Source organism: Electrophorus electricus, chromosome 5 (genome assembly GCF_041902795.1).
Source record: "Electrophorus electricus isolate QZ-2024a chromosome 5, ASM4190279v1, whole genome shotgun sequence".
Lineage (NCBI taxonomy): Eukaryota > Metazoa > Chordata > Actinopteri > Gymnotiformes > Gymnotidae > Electrophorus > Electrophorus electricus.
Window position 1 is genome coordinate 20,176,848 of NC_137501.1, and position 17,023 is coordinate 20,193,870.

The window sequence follows — 17,023 nt, forward strand, 5'->3', positions numbered from 1 at the left end:
CCTATTACCTTGTTTCTGAGACAACATAAAACCAAACCTATCAATTTTATAATGGAAAGGTCTGAGTTCTGAAGCCACCAGTACAAACATGTGGTCTTGTTGGTTATGGAGTAAAGGTAAGCATTGTGGACTCTGAAATCAGCTATAAGGAAAAAGGGTTCTTTTGAAGTTTCCACAGTGTAATGCTTAGTAAGCACTTTTCATTTTAATTGTCAGAGGTCATGCCTCCGTGGCACCTTTCTAAACCTGGCTGACATTTTGAGATTATATGGGTTTTCTTGCTACAATTTATTGTAAATGGCAAAAATGTCTGTCACTTGACCAGATTACAAACATGAGACAAAGCAGTTGTTGCCACAATTAGGTCAATGCCTTGCCAATCTGTGTGCTGATGATGCTGGACAAGGTAAACCTACCAAATCATGTCTTACAAAAAAAAGACAGGAGATGTGATATATGGAAAGCACTCTGCCATATACGGATTACAAACATGAGACAAAGCAGTTGTTGCCAAAATTAGGTCAATGCCTTGCCAATCTGTGTCCTGATGATGTTGGACAAGATAAAGTTATATAAAAGGAACTCATGTCTTACAAAAAAAAGACAGATGTGATATATAGAAAGCACTCTGCCCTCTGAATCTAGCAATACAGAAGACAAAACATTTTTGGATTTGTTTTATGATGGAATTGAAAGCACTGTGGACTCTGAATCCAGTGAAACACAAGACAATAAGGCTCGATTTGTTGTTTGCAGATTGGGATTGTAAGCAGGCTTGACACTGAATCCGGCAAAAGTAAAGACACAAAAGATATTTTAAACATTTGTATAATATATTTGCAAGTACTACGGACACTGAATCCAGCGATACAGAAGACACGAAACATATTTTTGTTGTTTTGCTTGATGTAACAGTATACACCTGCAGTTGTGATTACATCAATACAAGAAGAGCAAAAGCATTTTTTTGTTGTTTCTGTGGTGTAATAGTTAGCAATCTGGTCTTTGTTTCTGGTGATCCCATTTCAACTCTTGGTGGAACCTATTGAATGCTTGTTGTTCATTTCAGCTCGCAGGTACTTTCTGGTAGCAAGTTTTTTTAATTGCTGCAGCCTGTATTGATGGATCAGATTCGATTAACCTTTTGTGAGGAATTCTTAAATGCCTGTGATTTTGGAAAACTAAATGCTGATTATCCTAGCATAGATGGCATTAAGCTAAAGAGATTTCTCGTCAGATAAGTGATTCACCATCAATAAACGAAGACATCACACTTCATTTTTGTTCCTTCCATTAGGTACTGGGCAAGCAATTCATTCTGAATCCAGCAATGCAGGCCACCCAGTTGTTTGGTTAAGCTTCCATGGTGTAATGGTTAACACTCTGGACTCTGAATCCAGTCATCTGAGTTTGACTCTCAGTGGAACCTGTTGAAGTCCCTATTACCTTGTTTCTGAGACAACATAAAACCCAACCTATCAATTTTATAATGGAAAGGTCTGAATTCTGAAGCCACCAGTACAAACATGTTGTCTTGTTGGTTATGGAGTAAGGGTAAGCATTGTGGACTCTGAAATCAGCTATAAGGAAGAAGGTTTGTTTTGAAGTTTCCACAGTGTAATGCTTAGTAAGCAGTTTTCATTTTAAATTGTCAGAGGTCATGCCTCCGTGGCAGCTTTCTAAACCTGGCTGACATTTTGAGATTATATGGGTTTTCTTGCTACAACTTATTGTAAATGGCAAAAATGTCTGTCACTTGACTAGATTAAAAATATTTGACAAAGCAGTTGTTGCCACAATTAGGTCAATGCCTTGCCAATCTGTGTGCTGATGATGCTGGACAAGGTAAACCTACCAAATCATGTCTTACAAAAAAAAGACAGGAGATGTGATATATGGAAAGCACTCTGCCATATACGGATTACAAACATGAGACAAAGCAGTTGTTGCCAATATTAGGTCAATGCCTTGCCAATCTGTGTCCTGATGATGTTGGACAACATAAAGTTATATAAAAGGAACTCATGTCTTACAAAAAAAAGACAGATGTGATATATAGAAAGCACTCTGCCCTCTGAATCTAGCAATACAGAAGACAAAACATTTTTGGATTTGTTTTATGATGGAATTGAAAGCACTGTGGACTCTGAATCCAGTGAAACACAAGACAATAAGGCTCGATTTGTTGTTTGCAGATTTGGATTGTAAGCAGGCTTGACACTGAATCCGGCAAAAGTAAAGACACAAAAGATATTTTAAACATTTGTATAATATATTTGCAAGTACTACGGACACTGAATCCAGCGATACAGAAGACACGAAACATATTTTTGTTGTTTTGCTTGATGTAACAGTATACACCTGCAGTTGTGATTACATCAATACAAGAAGAGCAAAAGCATTTTTTTGTTGTTTCTGTGGTGTAATAGTTAGCAATCTGGTCTTTGTTTCTGGTGATCCCAGTTCAACTCTTGGTGGAACCTATTGAATGCTTGTTGTTCATTTCAGCTCGCAGGTACTTTCTGGTAGCAACTTTTTTTAATTGCTGCAGCCTGTATTGATCGATCAGATTCGATTAACCTTTTGTGAGGAATTCTTAAATGCCTGTGATTTTGGAAAACTAAATGCTGATTATCCTAGCATAGATGGCATTAAGATAGAGATTTCTCGGCAGATAAGTGATTCACCATCAATAAACGAAGACATCACACTTCATTTTTGTTCCTTCCATTAGGTACTGGGACAAGCAATTCATTCTGAATCCAGCAATGCAGGCCACCCAGTTGTTTGGTTAAGCTTCCATGGTGTAATGGTTAACACTCTGGACTCTGAATCCAGTCATCTGAGTTTGACTCTCAGTGGAACCTGTTGAAGTCCCTATTACCTTGTTTCTGAGACAACATAAAACCAAACCTATCAATTTTATAATGGAAAGGTCTGAATTCTGAAGCCACCAGTACAAACATGTTGTCTTGTTGGTTATGGAGTAAGGGTAAGCATTGTGGACTCTGAAATCAGCTATAAGGAAGAAGGTTTGTTTTGAAGTTTCCATAGTGTAATGCTTAGTAAGCAGTTTTCATTTTAAATTGTCAGAGGTCATGCCTCCGTGGCAGCTTTCTAAACCTGGCTGACATTTTGAGATTATATGGGTTTTCTTGCTAAAACTTATTGTAAATGGCAAAAATGTCTGTCACTTGACCAGATTAAAAATATTTGACAAAGCAGTTGTTGCCACAATTAGGTCAATGCCTTGCCAATCTGTGTGCTGATGATGCTGGACAAGGTAAACCTACCAAATCATGTCTTACAAAAAAAAGACAGGAGATGTGATATATGGAAAGCACTCTGCCATATACGGATTACAAACATGAGACAAAGCAGTTTTTGCCAAAATTAGGTCAATGCCTTGCCAATCTGTGTCCTGATGATGTTGGACAAGATAAAGTTATATAAAAGGAACTCATGTTTTACAAAAAAAAGACAGATGTGATATATAGAAAGCACTCTGCCCTCTGAATCTAGCAATACAGAAGACAAAACATTTTTGGATTTGTTTTATGATGGAATTGAAAGCACTGTGGACTCTGAATCCAGTGAAACACAAGACAATAAGGCTCGATTTGTTGTTTGCAGATTGGGATTGTAAGCAGGCTTGACACTGAATCCAGCAAAAGTAAAGACACAAAAGATATTTTAAACATTTGTATAATATATTTGCAAGTACTACGGACACTGAGTCCAGCGATAGAGAAGACACAAAACATATATTTGTTGTTTTGCTTGATGTAACAGTATACACCTGCGGTTGTGATTAAATCAATACAAGAAGAGCAAAAACATTTTTTTGTTGTTTCTGTGGTGTAATACTTAGCAATCTGGTCTTTGTTTCTGGTGATCCCAGTTCAACTCTTGGTGGAACCTATTGAATGCTTGTTGTTCATTTCAGCTCGCAGGTACTTTCTGGTAGCAACTTTTTTTAATTGCTGCAGCCTGTATTGATGGATCAGATTCGATTAACCTTTTGTGAGGAATTCTTAAATGCCTGTGATTTTGGAAAACTAAATGCTGATTATCCTAGCATAGATGGCATTAAGATAGAGATTTCTCGGCAGATAAGTGATTCACCATCAATAAACGAAGACATCACACTTCATTTTTGTTCCTTCCATTAGGTACTGGGACAAGCAATTCATTCTGAATCCAGCAATGCAGGCCACCCAGTTGTTTGGTTAAGCTTCCATGGTGTAATGGTTAACACTCTGGACTCTGAATCCAGTCATCTGAGTTTGACTCTCAGTGGAACCTGTTGAAGTCCCTATTACCTTGTTTCTGAGACAACACAAAATCAATTTTATAATGGAAAGGTCTGAATTCTGAAGCCACCAGTACAAACATGTTGTCTTGTTGGTTATGGAGTAAAGGTAAGCATTGTGGACTCTGAAATCAGCTATAAGGAAGAAGGTTTGTTTTGAAGTTTCCACAGTGTAATGCTTAGTAAGCAGTTTTCATTTTAAATTGTCAGAGGTCATGCCTCCGTGGCAGCTTTCTAAACCTGGCTGACATTTTGAGATTATATGGGTTTTCTTGCTACAACTTATTGTAAATGGCAAAAATGTCTGTCACTTGACCAGATTAAAAACATGAGACAAAGCAGTTGTTGCCACAATTAGGTCAATGCCTTGCCAATCTGTGTGCTGATGATGCTGGACAAGGTAAACCTACCAAATCATGTCTTACAAAAAAAAGACAGGAGATGTGATATATGGAAAGCACTCTGCCATATACGGATTACAAACATGAGACAAAGCAGTTTTTGCCAAAATTAGGTCAATGCCTTGCCAATCTGTGTCCTGATGATGTTGGACAAGATAAAGTTATATAAAAGGAACTCATGTCTTACAAAAAAAAGACAGATGTGATATATAGAAAGCACTCTGCCCTCTGAATCTAGCAATACAGAAGACAAAACATTTTTGGATTTGTTTTATGATGGAATTGAAAGCACTGTGGACTCTGAATCCAGTGAATCACAAGACAATAAGGCTCGATTTGTTGTTTGCAGATTGGGATTGTAAACAGGCTTGACACTGAATCCGGCAAAAGTAAAGACACAAAAGATATTTTAAACATTTGTATAATATATTTGCAAGTACTACGGACACTGAGTCCAGCGATAGAGAAGACACAAAACATATATTTGTTGTTTTGCTTGATGTAACAGTATACACCTGTGGTTGTGATTACATCAATACAAGAAGAGTAAAAGCATTTTTTTGTTGTTTCTGTGGTGTAATAGTTAGCAATCTGGTCTTTGTCTCTGGTGATCCCAGTTCAACTGTTGGTGGAACCTATTGAATGCTTGTTGTTCATTTCAGCTCGCAGGTATTTTCTGGTAGCAAGTTTTTTTAATGGCTGCAGCCTGTATTGATGGATCAGATTCGATTAACCTTTTGTGAGGAATTCTTAAATGCCTGTGATTTTGGAAAACTAAATGCTGATTATCCTAGCATAGATGGCATTAAGCTAAAGAGATTTCTCGTCAGATAAGTGATTCACCATCAATAAACGAAGACATCACACTTCATTTTTGTTCCTTCCATTAGGTACTGGGATAAGCAATTCATTCTGAATCCAGCAATGCAGGCCACCCAGTTGTTTGGTTAAGGTTCCATGGTGTAATGGTTAGCACTCTAGACTCTGAATCCAGTCATCTGAGTTTGACTCTCAGTGGAACCTGCTGAAGTCCATGTTACCTTGTTTCTGAGATAATATAAAACCAAGCCTATTATTGTCATAATGGAAAGGTCTGGATTCTGAAGCCTCCAGTACAAACATGTTGTCTTATTGGTTATGGAGTAAAGGTAAGCATTGTGGACTCTGAAATCAGCTATAAGGAAGAAGGTTTGTTTTGAAGTTTCCACAGTGTAATGCTTAGTAAGCACTTTTCATTTTAATTGTCAGAGGTCATGCCTCCATGGCAGCTTTCTAAACCTGGCTGACATTTTCAGATTATATGGGTTTTCTTGCTACAACTTATTGTAAATGGCAAAAATGTCTGTCACTTGACCAGATTAAAAACATTTGACAAAGCAGTTGTTGCCACAATTAGGTCAATGCCTTGCCAATCTGTGTGCTGATGATGCTGGACAAGGTAAACCTACCAAATCATGTCTTACAAAAAAAAGACAGGAGATGTGATATATGGAAAGCACTCTGCCATATACAGATTACAAACATGAGACAAAGCAGTTGTTGCCACAATTAGATCAATGCCTTGCCAATCTTTGTCCTGATGATGTTGGACAAGATAAAGTTATATAAAAGGAACTCATGTCTTACAAAAAAAAGACAGATGTGATATATAGAAAGCACTCTGCCCTCTGAATCTAGCAATACAGAAGACAAAACATTTTTGGATTTGTTTTATGATGGAATTGAAAGCACTGTGGACTCTGAATCCAGTGAAACACAAGACAATATGGCTCGATTTGTTGTTTGCAGATTGTGATTGTAAGCAGGCTTGACACTGAATCCGGCAAAAGTAAAGACACAAAAGATATTTTAAATGTTTCTATAATATATTTGCAAGTACTGCGGACACTGAGTCCAGCGATAAAGAAGACACAAAACATATTTTTGTTGTTTTGCTTGATGTAACAGTATACACCTGCTGTTGTGATTACATCAATACAAGAAGAGCAAAAGCATTTTTTTGTCGTGTCTGTGGTGTAATAGTTAGCAATCTGGTCTTTGTCTCTGGTGATCCCAGTTCAGCTCTTGGTGGAACCTATTGAATGCTTGTTGTTCATTTCAGCTCGCAGGTACTTTCTGGTAGCAAGTTTTTTTAATGGCTGCAGCCTGTATTGATGGATCAGATTCGATTAACCTTTTGTGAGGAATTCTTAAATGCCTGTGATTTTGGAAAACTAAATGCTGATTATCCTAGCATAGATGGCATTAAGCTAAAGAGATTTCTCGTCAGATAAGTGATTCACCATCAATAAACGAAGACATCACACTTCATTTTTGTTCCTTCCATTAGGTACTGGGATAAGCAATTCATTCTGAATCCAGCAATGCAGGACACCCAGTTGCTTTGTTAAGGTTCCATGGTGTAATGGTTAGCACTCTGGACTCTGAATCCAGTCATCTGAGTTCGACTCTCAGTGGAATCCGTTGAAGTCCCTGTTACCTTGTTTCTGAGATAATATAAAACCAAACCTATTAATTTCATAATGGAAAGGTCTGGATTCTGAAGCCACCAGTACAAACATGTTGTCTTATTGGTTATGGAGTAAAGGTAAGCATTGTGGACTCTGAAATCAGCTATAAGGAAGAAGGTTTGTTTTGAAGTTTCCACAGTGTAATGCTTAGTAAGCAGTTTTCATTTTAAATTGTCAGAGGTCATGCCTCTGTGGCAGCTTTCTAAGCCTGGCTGACATTTTGAGATTATATGGGTTTTCTTGCTACAACTTATTGTAAATGGCAAAAATGTCTGTCACTTGACCAGATTAAAAACATTTGACAAAGCAGTTGTTGCCACAATTAGGTCAATGCCTTGCCAATCTGTGTGCTGATGATGCTGGACAAGGTAAACCTACCAAATCATGTCTTACAAAAAAAAGACAGGAGATGTGATATATGGAAAGCACTCTGCCATATACGGATTACAAACATGAGACAAAGCAGTTTTTGCCAAAATTACGTCAATGCCTTGCCAATCTGTGTCCTGATGATGTTGGACAAGATAAAGTTATATAAAAGGAACTCATGTCTTACAAAAAAAAGACAGATGTGATATATAGAAAGCACTCTGCCCTCTGAATCTAGCAATACAGAAGACAAAACATTTTTGGATTTGTTTTATGATGGAATTGAAAGCACTGTGGACTCTGAATCCAGTGAAACACAAGACAATAAGGCTCGATTTGTTGTTTGCAGATTGGGATTGTAAGCAGGCTTGACACTGAATCCGGCAAAAGTAAAGACACAAAAGATATTTTAAACATTTGTATAATATATTTGCAAGTACTACGGACACTGAATCCAGCGATACAGAAGACACGAAACATATTTTTGTTGTTTTGCTTGATGTAACAGTATACACCTGCGGTTGTGATTACATCAATACAAGAAGAGCAAAAGCATTTTTTTGTTGTTTCTGTGGTGTAATAGTTAGCAATCTGGTCTTTGTTTCTGGTGATCCCAGTTCAACTCTTGGTGGAACCTATTGAATGCTTGTTGTTCATTTCAGCTCGCAGGTACTTTCTGGTAGCAAGTTTTTTTAATTGCTGCAGCCTGTATTGATGGATCAGATTCGATTAACCTTTTGTGAGGAATTCTTAAATGCCTGTGATTTTGGAAAACTAAATGCTGATTATCCTAGCATAGATGGCATTAAGCTAAAGAGATTTCTCTTCAGATAAGTGATTCACCATCAATAAATGAAGACATCACACTTCATTTTTGTTCCTTCCATTAGGTACTGGGACAAGCAATTCATTCTGAATCCAGCAATGCAGGCCACCCAGTTGCTTGCTTAAGGTTCCATGGTGTAATGGTTAGCACTCTGGACTCTGAATCCAGTCATCTGAGTTTGACTCTTAGTGGAACCTGTTGAAGTCCTTGTTTCTGAGATAATATAAAACCAAACCTATTATTTTCATAATGGAAAGGTCTGGATTCTGAAGCCACCAGTACAAACATGTTGTCTTGTTGGTTATGGAGTAAAGGTAAGCATTGTGGACTCTGAAATCAGCTATAAGGAAAAAGGGTTCTTTTGAAGTTTCCACAGTGTAATGCTTAGTAAGCACTTTTCATTTTAATTGTCAGAGGTCATGCCTCCGTGGCACCTTTCTAAACCTGGCTGACATTTTGAGATTATATGGGTTTTCTTGCTACAATTTATTGTAAATGGCAAAAATGTCTGTCACTTGACCAGATTACAAACATGAGACAAAGCAGTTGTTTCCACAATTAGGTCAATGCCTTGCCAATCTGTGTGCTGATGATGCTGGACAAGGTAAACCTACCAAATCATGTCTTACAAAAAAAAGACAGGAGATGTGATATATGGAAAGCACTCTGCCATATACGGATTACAAACATGAGACAAAGCAGTTTTTGCCAAAATTAGGTCATTGCCTTGCCAATCTGTGTCCTGATGATGTTGGACAAGATAAAGTTATATAAAAGGAACTCATGTTTTACAAAAAAAAGACAGATGTGATATATAGAAAGCACTCTGCCCTCTGAATCTAGCAATACAGAAGACAAAACATTTTTGGATTTGTTTTATGATGGAATTGAAAGCACTGTGGACTCTGAATCCAGTGAAACACAAGACAATAAGGCTCGATTTGTTGTTTGCAGATTGGGATTGTAAGCAGGCTTGACACTGAATCCAGCAAAAGTAAAGACACAAAAGATATTTTAAACATTTGTATAATATATTTGCAAGTACTACGGACACTGAGTCCAGCGATAGAGAAGACACAAAACATATATTTGTTGTTTTGCTTGATGTAACAGTATACACCTGCGGTTGTGATTACATCAATACAAGAAGAGCAAAAACATTTTTTTGTTGTTTCTGTGGTGTAATACTTAGCAATCTGGTCTTTGTCTCTGGTGATCCCAGTTCAGCTCTTGGTGGAACCTATTGAATGCTTGTTGTTCATTTCAACTCGCAGGTACTTTCTGGTAGCAAGTTTTTTTAATGGCTGCAGCCTGTATTGATGGATCAGATTCGATTAACCTTTTGTGAGGAATTCTTAAATGCCTGTGATTTTGGAAAACTAAATGCTGATTATCCTAGCATAGATGGCATTAAGCTAAAGAGATTTCTTATCAGATAAGTGATTCACCATCAATAAACGAAGACATCACACTTCATTTTTGTTCCTTCCATTAGGTACTGTGATAAGCAATTCATTCTGAATCCAGCAATGCATGACACCCAGTTGCTTGGTTAAGGTTCCATGGTGTAATGGTTAGCACTCTGGACTCTGAATCCAGTCATCTGAGTTCGACTCTCAGTGGAACCTGTTGAAGTCCCTGTTACCTTGTTTCTGAGATAATATAAAACCAAACCTGTTATTTTCATAGTGGAAAGGTCTGGATTCTGAAGCCACCAGTACAAACATGTTGTCTTGTTGGTTATGGAGTAAAGGTAAGCATTGTGGACTCTGAAATCAGCTATAAGGAAAAAGGGTTCTTTTGAAGTTTCCACAGTGTAATGCTTAGTAAGCACTTTTCATTTTAATTGTCAGAGGTCATGCCTCCGTGGCACCTTTCTAAACCTGGCTGACATTTTGAGATTATATGGGTTTTCTTGCTACAATTTATTGTAAATGGCAAAAATGTCTGTCACTTGACCAGATTACAAACATGAGACAAAGCAGTTGTTGCCACAATTAGGTCAATGCCTTGCCAATCTGTGTGCTGATGATGCTGGACAAGGTAAACCTACCAAATCATGTCTTACAAAAAAAAGACAGGAGATGTGATATATGGAAAGCACTCTGCCATATACGGATTACAAACATGAGACAAAGCAGTTGTTGCCAAAATTAGGTCAATGCCTTGCCAATCTGTGTCCTGATGATGTTGGACAAGATAAAGTTATATAAAAGGAACTCATGTCTTACAAAAAAAAGACAGATGTGATATATAGAAAGCACTCTGCCCTCTGAATCTAGCAATACAGAAGACAAAACATTTTTGGATTTGTTTTATGATGGAATTGAAAGCACTGTGGACTCTGAATCCAGTGAAACACAAGACAATAAGGCTCGATTTGTTGTTTGCAGATTGGGATTGTAAGCAGGCTTGACACTGAATCCGGCAAAAGTAAAGACACAAAAGATATTTTAAACATTTGTATAATATATTTGCAAGTACTACGGACACTGAATCCAGCGATACAGAAGACACGAAACATATTTTTGTTGTTTTGCTTGATGTAACAGTATACACCTGCAGTTGTGATTACATCAATACAAGAAGAGCAAAAGCATTTTTTTGTTGTTTCTGTGGTGTAATAGTTAGCAATCTGGTCTTTGTTTCTGGTGATCCCAGTTCAACTCTTGGTGGAACCTATTGAATGCTTGTTGTTCATTTCAGCTCGCAGGTACTTTCTGGTAGCAACTTTTTTTAATTGCTGCAGCCTGTATTGATGGATCAGATTCGATTAACCTTTTGTGAGGAATTCTTAAATGCCTGTGATTTTGGAAAACTAAATGCTGATTATCCTAGCATAGATGGCATTAAGCTAAAGAGATTTCTCGTCAGATAAGTGATTCACCATCAATAAACGAAGACATCACACTTCATTTTTGTTCCTTCCAATAGGTACTGGGACAAGCAATTCATTCTGAATCCAGCAATGCAGGCCACCCAGTTGTTTGGTTAAGCTTCCATGGTGTAATGGTTAGCACTCTGGACTCTGAATCCAGTCATCTGAGTTTGACTCTCAGTGGAACCTGTTGAAGTCCCTATTACCTTGTTTCTGAGACAACATAAAACCAAACCTATCAATTTTATAATGGAAAGGTCTGAGTTCTGAAGCCACCAGTACAAACATGTGGTCTTGTTGGTTATGGAGTAAAGGTAAGCATTGTGGACTCTGAAATCAGCTATAAGGAATAAGGTTTGTTTTGAAGTTTCCACAGTGTAATGCTTAGTAAGCAGTTTTCATTTTAAATTGTCAGAGGTCATGCCTCCGTGGCAGCTTTCTAAACCTGGCTGACATTTTGAGATTATATGGGTTTTCTTGCTACAACTTATTGTAAATGGCAAAAATGTCTGTCACTTGACCAGATTAAAAACATTTGACAAAGCAGTTGTTGCCACAATTAGGTCAATGCCTTGCCAATCTGTGTGCTGATGATGCTGGACAAGGTAAACCTACCAAATCATGTCTTACAAAAAAAAGACAGGAGATGTGATATATGGAAAGCACTCTGCCATATACGGATTACAAACATGAGACAAAGCAGTTGTTGCCAAAATTAGGTCAATGCCTTGCCAATCTGTGTCCTGATGATGTTGGACAAGATAAAGTTATATAAAAGGAACTCATGTCTTACAAAAAAAAGACAGATGTGATATATAGAAAGCACTCTGCCCTCTGAATCTAGCAATACAGAAGACAAAACATTTTTGGATTTGTTTTATGATGGAATTGAAAGGACTGTGGACTCTGAATCCAGTGAAACACAAGACAATAAGGCTCGATTTGTTGTTTGCAGATTGGGATTGTAAGCAGGCTTGACACTGAATCCGGCAAAAGTAAAGACACAAAAGATATTTTAAACATTTGTATAATATATTTGCAAGTACTACGGACACTGAATCCAGCGATACAGAAGACACGAAACATATTTTTGTTGTTTTGCTTGATGTAACAGTATACACCTGCGGTTGTGATTACATCAATACAAGAAGAGCAAAAGCATTTTTTTGTTGTTTCTGTGGTGTAATAGTTAGCAATCTGGTCTTTGTTTCTGGTGATCCCAGTTCAACTCTTGGTGGAACCTATTGAATGCTTGTTGTTCATTTCAGCTCGCAGGTACTTTCTGGTAGCAAGTTTTTTTAATTGCTGCAGCCTGTATTGATGGATCAGATTCGATTAACCTTTTGTGAGGAATTCTTAAATGCCTGTGATTTTGGAAAACTAAATGCTGATTATCCTAGCATAGATGGCATTAAGCTAAAGAGATTTCTCTTCAGATAAGTGATTCACCATCAATAAACGAAGACATCACACTTCATTTTTGTTCCTTCCATTAGGTACTGGGACAAGCAATTCATTCTGAATCCAGCAATGCAGGCCACCCAGTTGTTTGGTTAAGCTTCCATGGTGTAATGGTTAGCACTCTGGACTCTGAATCCAGTCATCTGAGTTTGACTCTCAGTGGAACCTGTTGAAGTCCCTATTACCTTGTTTCTGAGACAACACAAAATCAATTTTATAATGGAAAGGTCTGAATTCTGAAGCCACCAGTACAAACATGTTGTCTTGTTGGTTATGGAGTAAAGGTAAGCATTGTGGACTCTGAAATCAGCTATAAGGAAGAAGGTTTGTTTTGAAGTTTCCACAGTGTAATGCTTAGTAAGCAGTTTTCATTTTAAATTGTCAGAGGTCATGCCTCCGTGGCAGCTTTCTAAACCTGGCTGACATTTTGAGATTATATGGGTTTTCTTGCTACAACTTATTGTAAATGGCAAAAATGTCTGTCACTTGACCAGATTAAAAACATGAGACAAAGCAGTTGTTGCCACAATTAGGTCAATGCCTTGCCAATCTGTGTGCTGATGATGCTGGACAAGGTAAACCTACCAAATCATGTCTTACAAAAAAAAGACAGGAGATGTGATATATGGAAAGCACTCTGCCATATACGGATTACAAACATGAGACAAAGCAGTTTTTGCCAAAATTAGGTCAATGCCTTGCCAATCTGTGTCCTGATGATGTTGGACAAGATAAAGTTATATAAAAGGAACTCATGTCTTACAAAAAAAAGACAGATGTGATATATAGAAAGCACTCTGCCCTCTGAATCTAGCAATACAGAAGACAAAACATTTTTGGATTTGTTTTATGATGGAATTGAAAGCACTGTGGACTCTGAATCCAGTGAATCACAAGACAATAAGGCTCGATTTGTTGTTTGCAGATTGGGATTGTAAACAGGCTTGACACTGAATCCGGCAAAAGTAAAGACACAAAAGATATTTTAAACATTTGTATAATATATTTGCAAGTACTACGGACACTGAGTCCAGCGATAGAGAAGACACAAAACATATATTTGTTGTTTTGCTTGATGTAACAGTATACACCTGTGGTTGTGATTACATCAATACAAGAAGAGTAAAAGCATTTTTTTGTTGTTTCTGTGGTGTAATAGTTAGCAATCTGGTCTTTGTCTCTGGTGATCCCAGTTCAACTGTTGGTGGAACCTATTGAATGCTTGTTGTTCATTTCAGCTCGCAGGTATTTTCTGGTAGCAAGTTTTTTTAATGGCTGCAGCCTGTATTGATGGATCAGATTCGATTAACCTTTTGTGAGGAATTCTTAAATGCCTGTGATTTTGGAAAACTAAATGCTGATTATCCTAGCATAGATGGCATTAAGCTAAAGAGATTTCTCGTCAGATAAGTGATTCACCATCAATAAACGAAGACATCACACTTCATTTTTGTTCCTTCCATTAGGTACTGGGATAAGCAATTCATTCTGAATCCAGCAATGCAGGCCACCCAGTTGTTTGGTTAAGGTTCCATGGTGTAATGGTTAGCACTCTAGACTCTGAATCCAGTCATCTGAGTTTGACTCTCAGTGGAACCTGCTGAAGTCCATGTTACCTTGTTTCTGAGATAATATAAAACCAAGCCTATTATTTTCATAATGGAAAGGTCTGGATTCTGAAGCCACCAGTACAAACATGTTGTCTTATTGGTTATGGAGTAAAGGTAAGCATTGTGGACTCTGAAATCAGCTATAAGGAAGAAGGTTTGTTTTGAAGTTTCCACAGTGTAATGCTTAGTAAGCACTTTTCCTTTTAATTGTCAGAGGTCATGCCTCCGTGGCAGCTTTCTAAACCTGGCAGACATTTTCAGATTATATGGGTTTTCTTGCTACAACTTATTGTAAATGGCAAAAATGTCTGTCACTTGACCAGATTAAAAACATTTGACAAAGCAGTTGTTGCCACAATTAGGTCAATGCCTTGCCAATCTGTGTGCTGATGATGCTGGACAAGGTAAACCTACCAAATCATGTCTTACAAAAAAAAGACAGGAGATGTGATATATGGAAAGCACTCTGCCATATACAGATTACAAACATGAGACAAAGCAGTTGTTGCCACAATTAGATCAATGCCTTGCCAATCTTTGTCCTGATGATGTTGGACAAGATAAAGTTATATAAAAGGAACTCATGTCTTACAAAAAAAAGACAGATGTGATATATAGAAAGCACTCTGCCCTCTGAATCTAGCAATACAGAAGACAAAACATTTTTGGATTTGTTTTATGATGGAATTGAAAGCACTGTGGACTCTGAATCCAGTGAAACACAAGACAATATGGCTCGATTTGTTGTTTGCAGATTGTGATTGTAAGCAGGCTTGACACTGAATACGGCAAAAGTAAAGACACAAAAGATATTTTAAATGTTTGTATAATATATTTGCAAGTACTGCGGACACTGAGTCCAGCGATAAAGAAGACACAAAACATATTTTTGTTGTTTTGCTTGATGTAACAGTATACACCTGCGGTTGTGATTACATCAATACAAGAAGAGCAAAAGCATTTTTTTGTCGTGTCTGTGGTGTAATAGTTAGCAATCTGGGCTTTGTCTCTGGTGATCCCAGTTCAGCTCTTGGTGGAACCTATTGAATGCTTGTTGTTCATTTCAGCTCGCAGGTAATTTCTGGTAGCAAGTTTTTTTAATGGCTGCAGCCTGTATTGATGGATCAGATTCGATTAACCTTTTGTGAGGAATTCTTAAATGCCTGTGATTTTGGAAAACTAAATGCTGATTATCCTAGCATAGATGGCATTAAGCTAAAGAGATTTCTCGTCAGATAAGTGATTCACCATCAATAAACGAAGACATCACACTTCATTTTTGTTCCTTCCATTAGGTACTGGGACAAGCAATTCATTCTGAATCCAGCAATGCAGGCCACCCAGTTGTTTGGTTAAGGTTCCATGGTGTAATGGTTAGCACTCTAGACTCTGAATCCAGTCATCTGAGTTTGACTCTCAGTGGAACCTGCTGAAGTCCATGTTACCTTGTTTCTGAGATAATATAAAACCAAGCCTATTATTTTCATAATGGAAAGGTCTGGATTCTGAAGCCACCAGTACAAACATGTTGTCTTATTGGTTATGGAGTAAAGGTAAGCATTGTGGACTCTGAAATCAGCTATAAGGAAGAAGGTTTGTTTTGAAGTTTCCACAGTGTAATGCTTAGTAAGCACTTTTCATTTTAATTGTCAGAGGTCATGCCTCCGTGGCAGCTTTCTAAACCTGGCAGACATTTTCAGATTATATGGGTTTTCTTGCTACAACTTATTGTAAATGGCAAAAATGTCTGTCACTTGACCAGGTTAAAAACATTTGACAAAGCAGTTGTTGCCACAATTAGGTCAATGCCTTGCCAATCTGTGTGCTGATGATGCTGGACAAGGTAAACCTACCAAATCATGTCTTACAAAAAAAAGACAGGAGATGTGATATATGGAAAGCACTCTGCCATATACAGATTACAAACATGAGACAAAGCAGTTGTTGCCACAATTAGATCAATGCCTTGCCAATCTTTGTCCTGATGATGTTGGACAAGATAAAGTTATATAAAAGGAACTCATGTCTTACAAAAAAAAGACAGATGTGATATATAGAAAGCACTCTGCCCTCTGAATCTAGCAATACAGAAGACAAAACATTTTTGGATTTGTTTTATGATGGAATTGAAAGCACTGTGGACTCTGAATCCAGTGAAACACAAGACAATATGGCTCGATTTGTTGTTTGCAGATTGTGATTGTAAGCAGGCTTGACACTGAATACGGCAAAAGTAAAGACACAAAAGATATTTTAAATGTTTGTATAATATATTTGCAAGTACTGCGGACACTGAGTCCAGCGATAAAGAAGACACAAAACATATTTTTGTTGTTTTGCTTGATGTAACAGTATACACCTGCGGTTGTGATTACATCAATACAAGAAGAGCAAAAGCATTTTTTTGTCGTGTCTGTGGTGTAATAGTTAGCAATCTGGGCTTTGTCTCTGGTGATCCCAGTTCAGCTCTTGGTGGAACCTATTGAATGCTTGTTGTTCATTTCAGCTCGCAGGTAATTTCTGGTAGCAAGTTTTTTTAATGGCTGCAGCCTGTATTGATGGATCAGATTCGATTAACCTTTTGTGAGGAATTCTTAAATGCCTGTGATTTTGGAAAACTAAATGCTGATTATCCTAGCATAGATGGCATTAAGCT

General features: G+C 37.5%; 2 non-coding genes across 2 annotated transcripts; both read left to right on the plus strand.

The window, feature by feature from the left end:
- Positions 1-7,103: 7,103 nt before the first annotated feature.
- Positions 7,104-7,175, plus strand: trnaq-cug (transfer RNA glutamine (anticodon CUG)). Its single transcript has one exon. It is a non-coding gene; the product is annotated as a tRNA-Gln (tRNA).
- A 2,799-nt stretch (positions 7,176-9,974) lies between these two features.
- trnaq-cug (transfer RNA glutamine (anticodon CUG)) lies at positions 9,975-10,046 on the plus strand. The gene has a single exon. It is a non-coding gene; the product is annotated as a tRNA-Gln (tRNA).
- The last annotated feature ends 6,977 nt before the right edge of the window (positions 10,047-17,023 follow it).